Source organism: Lampetra fluviatilis, unplaced genomic scaffold, assembly GCF_964198595.1.
Source record: "Lampetra fluviatilis unplaced genomic scaffold, kcLamFluv1.1 SCAFFOLD_267, whole genome shotgun sequence".
NCBI classification, from domain to species: domain Eukaryota; kingdom Metazoa; phylum Chordata; class Hyperoartia; order Petromyzontiformes; family Petromyzontidae; genus Lampetra; species Lampetra fluviatilis.
Genome location: NW_027621345.1, coordinates 58,590 through 70,000, shown reverse-complemented (window position 1 = coordinate 70,000; position 11,411 = coordinate 58,590). Strand labels below are relative to the sequence as shown.

General features: G+C 52.6%; 1 long non-coding RNA gene across 1 annotated transcript in view; it reads right to left on the bottom strand.

Annotated features, from left to right (window-relative positions):
• The window catches only part of LOC144955121 (uncharacterized), a 61,871-nt gene extending 52,146 nt beyond the window's left edge, over positions 1-9,725 (bottom strand). Inside the window, exon 1 of the long non-coding RNA XR_013641512.1 lies at positions 8,494-9,725. This is a non-coding gene — a long non-coding RNA (uncharacterized LOC144955121). The remainder of the gene's footprint in view (positions 1-8,493) is intronic.
• Positions 9,726-11,411: the final 1,686 nt, after the last annotated feature.

Here is an 11,411-nt window from a genome sequence, read left to right as displayed (position 1 = left end):
GGTCTACAGGAGGTCGTGGTTAGATGTTGGCCACCTCGCCTGGTCTACAGGAGGTCGTGGTAGATGTTGGCCACCTCGCCTGGTCTACAGGAGGTCGTGGTAGATGTTGACCACCTCGCCTGGTCTACAGGAGGTCGTGGTAGATGTTGACCACCTCGCTTGGTCTACAGGACTGTCATCTTGTAAGCTACGAGACGACCACGTAGTTCGTGAAGCCTTCAACGGCTGTACCGGAGGAATCTCTATCTGGCCCAGCAGATACGATGTGGCAGGCCGATCGATGCCCCGGGGGTACGGACCGAGTGATTGATCACCCAGCCGGTGAACCGGTGACCTGCCCTACCCGTACCCGGCCGGGTATCGGGTAGGGTACGGGTATCGGGTAGGGTACGGGTAGGGTACGGGTATCGGGTAGGGGTATCGGGTAGGGTACGGGTATCGGGTAGGGTACGGGTATCGGGTAGGGTACGGGTAGGGTACGGGTATCGGGTAGGGGTATCGGGTAGGGTACGGGTATCGGGTAGGGTACAGGTATCGGGTAGGGTACGGGTATCGGGTAGGGTACGGGTATCGGGTAGGGTACGGGTATCGGGTAGGGTACGGGTATCAGGTAGGGTACGGGTATCGGGTAGGGTACAGGTATCGGGTAGGGTACGGGTATCGGGTAGGGTACGGGTATCGGGTAGGGTACGGGTATCAGGTAGGGTACGGGTATCGGGTAGGGTACAGGTATCGGGTAGGGTACGGGTATCGGGTAGGGTACGGGTATCGGGTAGGGTACGGGTATCGGGTAGGGTACGGGTATCGTTGGGACCCTGAACCCTCCTCAGCTGAATCACCTGGCCGCGTGTTTCTGTGTCACCAGACACTCCACCCACCACCCTGAGCTCTGGTAGTGGGGGGGGGGAGTGGTGGGTGAGTGGTGGGGGGGGAGGAGTGGTGGGTGAGTGGTGGGGGGGGAGGAGTGGTGGGTGAGTGGTGGGGGGGGGAGGAGTGGTGGGTGAGTGGTGGGGGGGGAGGAGTGGTGGGTGAGTGGTGGGGGGAGTGGGGGGTTCCCAGGTAGCGCGCTCAACGCATTCCATGTGCAAGGGGTATTGGCAAAGGTCCTCCACCCCGCCCAGGTAGCCTCTGGCAGGGCTGTAGGGGCAAGTGCTGCTGGTAGCAGCAGTGTCTATGTACTACACACACCACACACACACAGACAAAGCTACCCCAGGTAGCCTCTAGCAGGGCTGTAGGGGCAAGTGCTGTTCGTAGCAGCAGTGTCTATGTACTACACACACCACACACACAGACAAAGCTACCCCAGGTAGCCTCTGGCAGGGCTGTAGGGGCAAGTGCTGTTCGTAGCAGCAGTGTCTATGTACTACACACACCACACACACACAGACAAAGCTACCCCAGGTAGCCTCTAGCAGGGCTGTAGGGGCAAGTGCTGTTAGTAGCAGCAGTGTCTATGTACTACACACACCACACACACAGACAAAGCTACCCCAGGTAGCCTCTAGCAGGGCTGTAGGGGCAAGTGCTGTTGGCAGCAGCAGTGTCTATGTACTACACACACCACACACAGCCAAATGTCCCCCAGGTAGCCTCCAGCAGGGCTGTAGGGGCAAGTGCTGTTGGTAGCAGCAGTGTCTATGTACTACACACACAACACACACAGACAAAGCTACCCCAGGTAGCCTCTAGCAGGGCTGTAGGGGCAAGTGCTGTTCGTAGCAGCAGTGTCTATGTACTACACACACACACCACACACACAGACAAAGCTACCCCAGGTAGCCTCTAGCAGGGCTGTAGGGGCAAGTGCTGTTGGTAGCAGCAGTGTCTATGTACTACACACACCACACACACAGACAAAGCTGCCCCAGGTAGCCTCCAGCAGGGCTGTAGGGGCAAGTGCTGTTGGTAGTAGCAGCAGTGTCTATGTACTACACACACCGCACTGAGTGGTGGTGATGATGGTGGTGATGATGGTGGTGATGATGGTGCTGATGATGATGGTGGTGATGATGGTGGTGATGGTGATGATGATGGTGCTGATGATGGTGGTGGTGATGATGGTGGTGATGGTGATGATGATGATGGTGCTGATGATGATGGTGGTGATGATGGTGCTGATGATGATGGTGCTGATGATGGTGGTGATGGTGATGATGATGGTGCTGATGATGATGGTGGTGATGATGGTGGTGATGATGGTGCTGATGATGGTGGTGATGGTGATGATGATGGTGCTGATGATGATGGTGGTGATGATGGTGGTGATGATGGTGGTGATGATGGTGATGATGATGGTGGTGATGATGGTGGTGATGGTGATGATGATGGTGCTGATGATGGTGGTGGTGATGATGGTGGTGATGGTGATGATGATGGTGCTGATGATGATGGTGGTGATGATGGTGCTGATGATGATGGTGCTGATGATGGTGGTGATGGTGATGATGATGGTGCTGATGATGATGGTGGTGATGATGGTGGTGATGATGGTGCTGATGATGGTGGTGATGGTGATGATGATGGTGCTGATGATGATGGTGGTGATGATGGTGGTGATGATGGTGGTGATGATGGTGATGATGATGGTGGTGGTGCTGATGGTGGTGATGGTGATGATGATGGTGGTGATGATGGTGCTGATGATGATGATGTTGGTGATGGTAGTGATGGTGATGGTAGTGATGGTGATGGAGGTGATGGTGGTGATGGTACATAGCGCTAACCACTACCCCACCGCTCCCCACATACAGATACATGCACACACACACAGACACACACGCACACACACGCACACACACACAGACACACACACACACACAGACACACACACACACAGACACACAGACACACACACACACAGACACACAGACACACACACACACAGACACACACACACAGACACACACACACACAGACACACACACACACAGACACACACACACAGACACGCACGCACACACACACGCACACAGACACACGCACACAGACACACACACACACACACGCACACACACACGCACACAGACACACGCACAAACACGCACACACACACACACACAGACACACACACACACACAGACACACACGCACACACACACGCACACAGACACACACGCACACACACGAGGTGCATGTTTACACAGACACATCACAATGGCCTATGTGCTCTGAGTCAACACTGACAAGACCCACACACACAGACACACCCACCCACACACACAGACACACCCACACACACACAGACTCACACACGCACACACACTCACACACAAACTCACACACTCACACACAGACTCACACAGACTCACACACGCACACTCACACACAGACTCACACAGACTCACACACGCACACACACACACAGACTCACACACGCACACACACAGACTCACACACAGACTCACACACTCACACACAGACTCACACACTCACACACAGACTCACACAGACTCACACACTCACACACACTCACACACAGACTCACACACTCACACACAGACTCACACACTCACACACAGACTCACACAGACTCACACACGCACACACACACAGACTCACACACGCACACACACAGACTCACACACAGACTCACACACTCACACACACTCACACACAGACTCACACACGCACGCACACACACACAGACTCACACACGCACACACAGACACACACACAGACTCACACACTCACACACACTCACACACAGACTCACACACTCACACACAGACTCACACACTCACACACAGACTCACACAGACTCACACACGCACACACACACAGACTCACACACGCACACACACAGACTCACACACAGACTCACACACTCACACACACTCACACACAGACTCACACACGCACACACACACAGACTCACACACGCACACACAGACACACACACAGACTCACACACTCACACACACTCACACACAGACTCACACACTCACACACACTCACACACAGACCCTCACACACACACACTCACTCACAGACACACACAGACTCACACACACACACAGACTCACACACAGACACACACACTCACTCACACACACTCACAGACTCACACACAGACACTCACCCACACAGAGACTCACACACAGACTCACACACACACAGACTCACATACTCCCTCACACACAGACTCACATACACACACAGACTCACACACACACAGACTCACACACATACACGCACAAACACACACACAGACAGACACACACACACGGCACACACACTCACACACACAGACTCACATACACACACAGACACACACACAGACACTCACACACAGACTCACACACACACACAGACTCACACACACACTGACTCACACACACACACACAGACTCACACACAGACACACACTCACAGACACACACACACAGACTCACACACTCACACACACACTCACATACAGACTCACACACAGACTCACACACAGACACACATACACTCATTCACACACACAGACACTCACACACACACTCACACACACTCACTCACACACACACAGACACACACACACACTCACTCACACACACAGACACACATACACTCATTCACACACACAGACACTCACACACACACACTCACTCACACACACTCACTCACACACACACAAACACACACACACAGACACACACACACAGACACACACACACACTCACTCACACACACACAGACACACTCACACACAGACACACTCACCTACACACACACACTGACTCACACTGTATCAAACAAAGATGATCTCAAACACGTTTACACAGTGCCACTCACTCACTCATGCACACACACACTCACCTACACACACACACTCACTCATGCACACACACACTCACCTACACACACACACTCACCTACACACACACACTCACTCACACACTCACTCATACACTCACTCACTCACACACTCACTCATACACTCACTCACACACTCACCTACACACACACACTCACTCACACACTCACCTACACACACACACTCACTCACACACTCACTCACATACACACACTCATACACACACTCACCTACACACACACACTCACTCACACACTCACCTACACACACACTCACCTACACACTCACTCACATACACACACTCATACACACACTCACCTACACACACACACACTAACACACACACTCACTCACACTCACCCACTCACTCACACACTCACCTACACACACACTCACATACACACACTCATACACACACTCACCTACACACACACACTCACTCACACACTCACTCACTCATACACTCACTCATACACTCATGCACACACACACTCACCTACACACACACACTCACTCACACACTCACCTACACACACACACTCACTCACACACTCACTCACTCATACACTCACTCATACACTCATGCACACACACACTCACCTACACACACACACTCACTCACACACTCATACACACACTCACCTACACACACACACTCACTCACACACTCACCTACACACACACTCACCTACACACACACACTCACTCACACACTCACCTACACACACACTCACCTACACACATACACTCACTCACACTCACCCACTCATACACTCACTCACACACTCACTCACTCATACACTCACTCACACACTCACCTACACACACACACTCACTCACACACTCACCTACACACACACACTCACTCATGCACACACACACTCACACACTCACTCACACACTCACTCACTCACTCACACACTCACTCACACACTCACTCACTCACACACTCACTCACTCACTCACACACTCACTCACACACTCACCCACTCACACACTCACTCACACACTCACCTACACACACACTCACTCACTCACACACTCACTCACTCACACACTCACTCACACACTCACCTACACACACACTCACTCACACACTCACTCACTCACACACTCACTCACACACTCACTCACTCACACACTCACTCACACACTCACCCACTCATACACTCACTCACTCACTCATACACACACACACACTCACCTACACATACACTCACTCACACACTTACTCACCTACACACACACACACTCATACACTCACCTACACACTCCCTCACTCACACACTCACTCATACACTCACTCACTCACTCACACACTCACTCACACACTTACACACTCACTCACACACTCACTCACTCACACACTCACTCACACACTCACTCACACACTTACACACTCACTCACACACTCACTCACTCACACACTCACTCACTCACTCACACACTCACTCACACACTCACCCACTCACCCACTCACTCACCCACACACTCACCCACACACTCACTCATACACTCACTCACACACTCACTCACTCACACACTCACCCACTCACTCACACACTCACTCACACACTCACCCACTCACCCACTCACTCACCCACACACTCACCCACTCACTCACACACTCACTCACTCACACACTCACACACTCACTCACCCACACACTCACCCACACACTCACTCACTCACCTACACACTCACTCACCCACTCACCCACTCACACACTCACCCACTCACTCACTCACCCACCCACTCACCCACTCACTCACCCACACGAAACAAATACAAATCTACCCCAGGTAGCCTCTAGCAGGGCTGTAGGGGCAAGTGCTGTTAGTATCAGCAGCAGTGTCTGTGTACTACACACACCACACACAGACAAAGCTACCCCAGGTAGCCTCTGGCAGGGCTGTAGGGGCAAGTGCTGCTAGTAGCAGCAGCAGTGTCTGTGTACTACACACACCACACACACAGACAAAGCTCCCCCAGGTAGCCTCTGGCAGGGCTGTAGGGGCAAGTGCTGTTAGCGAGCACCTATGAAGGCTACCGGCACTGTGGCTATCACAATCACCACCACCCACCACCCACCACCGCTACACCAGGTTACTCATTTGAGGCTGAGTCGACCTAGGGGAGGCCCAGGACCGGTTCGGATGATTCGTCACTGAGTGGTGAACGGGAATCGAACTCGGTTCTCCGGGTTCATAGCGCTGCGTAGCGCTAACCACTACACCCACCGCTCCCCCATCATCACCATCATCATCACCATCATCATCACAAGCATCATCAGCAACATCATCACCATCATCAGCATCATCACCATCATCAGCATCAGCAACATCATCACAATCATCAGCATCATCAACATCACCACCATCATCACCACCATCACCACCAACACCATCATCATCAGCAACATCATCAGCATCACCACCACCAACACCATCACCAACATCATCACCAACATCATCATCAGTGAGTGACTGAGTGAGTGTCTGAGTGAGTAAGTGACTGAGTGAGTGAGTGTCTGAGTGAGTGAGTGTCTGAGTGAGTGAGTGACTGAGTGAGTGAGTGACTGAGTGAGTGACTGAGTGAGTGTCTGAGTGAGTGTCTGAGTGAGTGAGTGACTGAGTGAGTGAGTGACTGAGTGAGTGACTGAGTGAGTGACTGAGTGAGTGTCTGAGTGAGTGAGTGACTGAGTGAGTGTCTGAGTGAGTGTCTGAGTGAGTGAGTGAGTGACTGACTGAGTGAGTGAGTGTCTGAGTGAGTGTCTGAGTGTCTGAGTGAGTGAGTGACTGAGTGGCTGAGTGAGTGAGTGTCTGAGTGAGTGTCTGAGTGAGTGAGTGACTGAGTGAGTGTCTGAGTGAGTGTCTAAGTGAGTGTCTGACTGAGTGACTGAGTGAGTGTCTAAGTGAGTGTCTGACTGAGTGACTGAGTGAGTGTCTAAGTGAGTGTCTGAGTGAGTGACTGAGTGAGTGTCTAAGTGAGTGTCTGAGTGAGTGACTGAGTGAGTGTCTGAGTGAGTGTCTGTGTCTGTAGTCTCAGTGTGTCTAAGTACGTGTGTGAGTGTGTGTGTCTGTGTGTGTCTGTGTGTGTCTGTGTGTGTGTGTGAGTGTGTGTGTCTGTGTGTGTGTGAGTGAGTGTCTGAGTGAGTGTGTGTCTAAGTGTGTGGCTGAATGTAGTCTAAGTGAGTGTCTGTGTGTGTAGTCTAAGTGTGTGTTTCAGTGAGTGTCAAAGTGAGTGTGTGTTTCAGTGTGTGTGTGTCTCAGTGTGTGAGTGTCTGTGTGTGTATGTATGTGTGTGTGTGTCTGTGTGTGTGTGTCTGTGTCTGTGTGTGTGTGTCTGTGTGTGTGTGTGTGTCTGTGTGTGTGTGTGTCTTGTATGTGTCTGTGTATGTGTCTGTGTGTGTGTGTGTGTGTCTGTGTATGTGTGTGTCTGTGTGTGTGTGTGTGTCTGTGTGTGTGTGTGTGTGTCTGTGTGTGTGTGTGTCTGTGTGTGTGTGTGTCTGTGTGTGTGTCTGTGTGTGTGTGTGTCTGTGTGTGTGTCTGTGTGTGTGTGTGTGTCTGTGTGTGTGTGTGTGTCTGTGTGTGTGTGTGTGTGTCTGTGTGTGTGTCTGTGTGTGTGTGTGTGTCTGTGTGTGTGTCTGTGTGTGTGTGTGTGTCTGTGTGTGTGTGTCGTTACTGTACCTTGTACACTCCCTCCGTTTGCCTGTTGAGCTCCGAATGTCGCGTCATTGCGGCACCTGAGTAGTGAGTCTCACTACCTCACCTGTGTCTGTGTGTCTACCTGTGTGTGTCTGTGTGTGTCTATCTATACACACCTGTGTGTCTGTGTGTGTGTGTCTACCTGTGAAGTGTGTCTACCTGTCTGTGTGTCTCACTACACACCTGTCTGTGTGTGTGTCTACCTGTGTGTCTGTGTGTGTGTCTCACTCTACACCTGTGTGTGTGTCTGTCTGTGTGTCTGTCTGTGTGTGAGTCTGTGTGTGTGTCTGTGTCTCTACCTGTGTGTCTACCTGTGTGTCTGTGTGTGTGTCTGTGTGCGTCTACACCTGTGTGTGTGTCTGTGTGTGTGTCTACCTGTGTGTCTACCTGTGTGTGTGTCTGTGTGTGTCACTATACACCTGTGTGTCTACCTGTGTGTGAGTCTGTGTGTGTGTCTTTGTGTCTACCTGTGTGTGAGTCTGTGTGTGTCTGTGTGTCTACCTGTGTGTGAGTCTGTGTGTGTGTCTGTGTGTGTGTCACTCTACACCTGTGTGTGTGTCTGTGTGTGTGTGTCACTCTACACCTGTGTGTGTGTCTGTGTCTGTGTGTCTACCTGTGTGTGTGTCTGTGTGTGTCACTCTACACCTGTGTGTCTACCTGTGTGTGTGTCTGTGTGTGTGTCTGTGTGTGTGTCTGTGTGTCTACCTGTGTGTGAGTCTGTGTGTGTGTCTGTGTGTGTGTCTGTGTGTCTACCTGTGTGTGTGTCTGTGTGTGTGTCTACACCTGTGTCTCTCTCCCTCCCTCCCTCCCCCCTCTCTCCCTGTAAGTTGGGGGAGTTGATGCAAAACTCTCTAAGATGTCACTGATCCACTCTCCCCCCTCTGTGTGTGTCTCTCTATCCCCCTGTGTGTCTCTCTCCCCGTGTCTCTCTCTGTGTGCCTCTCTCTGTGCCTCTCCCTGTGTCTCTCTCTCTGTGTGTCTCTCCCCGTGTCTCTCCCCCTGTCTCTCTCCCCGTGTCTCCCTCTCTCCCCGTGTCTCTCTCTCCCCGTGTCTCTGTCTCTCCCTCCCCCGTGTCTCTCTCTCTCTCCCCGTGTCTCTCTCCCCCTGTGTGTCTCTCTCCCCGTGTCTCCCTCTCCCCGTGTCTCTGTCTCTCCCTCCCCCCGTGTCTCTCTCTCTCTCCCCGTGTCTGTGTCTCTCTCTCTCCCCGTGTCTCTCTCCCCTCTCGCCCGACCACACCCGCACCACGGCGCATGCGCACAACGCCTCGGACTGGGGGGGGGCGAGTGGGAGGGGGGTGATGAGGTGGGGGGGGAAGACAAAGACAAAGATACAGCGGTGTCCGTGTAGCGCACGCGGGATGTAGGGGCAAGTGCCACTCACTCACTCAGACACTCACTCACTCAGCCACTCACTCACTCAGTCACTCACTCAACCACTCACTCAGACACTCACTCACTCAGCCACTCACTCACTCAGCCACTCACTCACTCACTCAGCCACTCACTCACTCAGCCACTCACTCACTCAGCCACTCACTCACTCAGCCAGACACTCACTCAGACACTCACTCACTCAGCCACTCACTCACTCAGCCACTCACTCACTCAGTCACTCACTCAACCACTCACTCAGACACTCACTCACTCAGCCACTCACTCACTCAGCCACTCACTCACTCAGCCACTCACTCACTCAGCCAGACACTCACTCAGCCACTCACTCACTCAGCCACTCACTCACTCACTCAGCCACTCACTCAGACACTCACTCACTCAGCCAGACACTCACTCAGCCACTCACTCACTCAGCCACTCACTCACTCACTCAGCCACTCACTCACTCAGACACTCACTCACTCACTCAGCCACTCACTCACTCAGTCACTCACTCAACCACTCACTCAGACACTCACTCACTCAGCCACTAACTCACTCAGCCAGACACTCACTCAGCCACTCACTCACTCAGCCACTCACTCACTCAGCCACTCACTCACTCAGCCACTCACTCACTCAGCCAGACACTCACTCAGCCACTCACTCACTCAGCCACTCACTCACTCAGCCAGACACTCACTCAGCCACTCACTCACTCAGCCACTCACTCACTCAGCCACTCACTCACTCAGCCACTCACTCACTCAGCCAGACACTCACTCAGCCACTCACTCACTCAGCCACTCACTCACTCAGCCACTCACTCACTCAGCCACTCACTCACTCAGCCACTCACTCACTCAGCCACTCACTCACTCAGCCACTCACTCACTCAGTCAGACACTCACTCACTCAGTCACTCACTCACTCAGCCAGACACTCACTCAGCCACTCACTCACTCAGCCACTCACTCACTCAGACACTCACTCACTCAGTCAGACACTCACTCAGACACTCACTCACTCAGACACTCACTCACTCAGACACTCACTCACTCAGACACTCACTCACTCAGTCACTCACTCACTCAGACACTCACTCACTCAGCCAGACACTCACTCAACCACTCACTCACTCAGCCACTCACTCAACCACTCACTCACTCACTCAGACAACTCACTCAGCCACTCACTCACTCAGCCAGAGACTCACTCAGCCACTCACTCACTCAGCCACTCACTCACTCAGCCAGACACTCACTCAGACACTCACTCACTCAGACACTCACTCACTCAGCCACTCACTCACTCAGACACTCACTCACTCAGCCACTCACTCACTCAGTCAGACACTCACTCAGACACTCACTCACTCAGCCAGACACTCACTCAGCCACTCACTCACTCAGCCACTCACTCACTCAGTCAGACACTCACTCAGACACTCACTCACTCAGTCACTCACTCACTCAGCCAGACACTCACTCAGACACTCACTCACTCAGTCAGACACTCACTCAGACA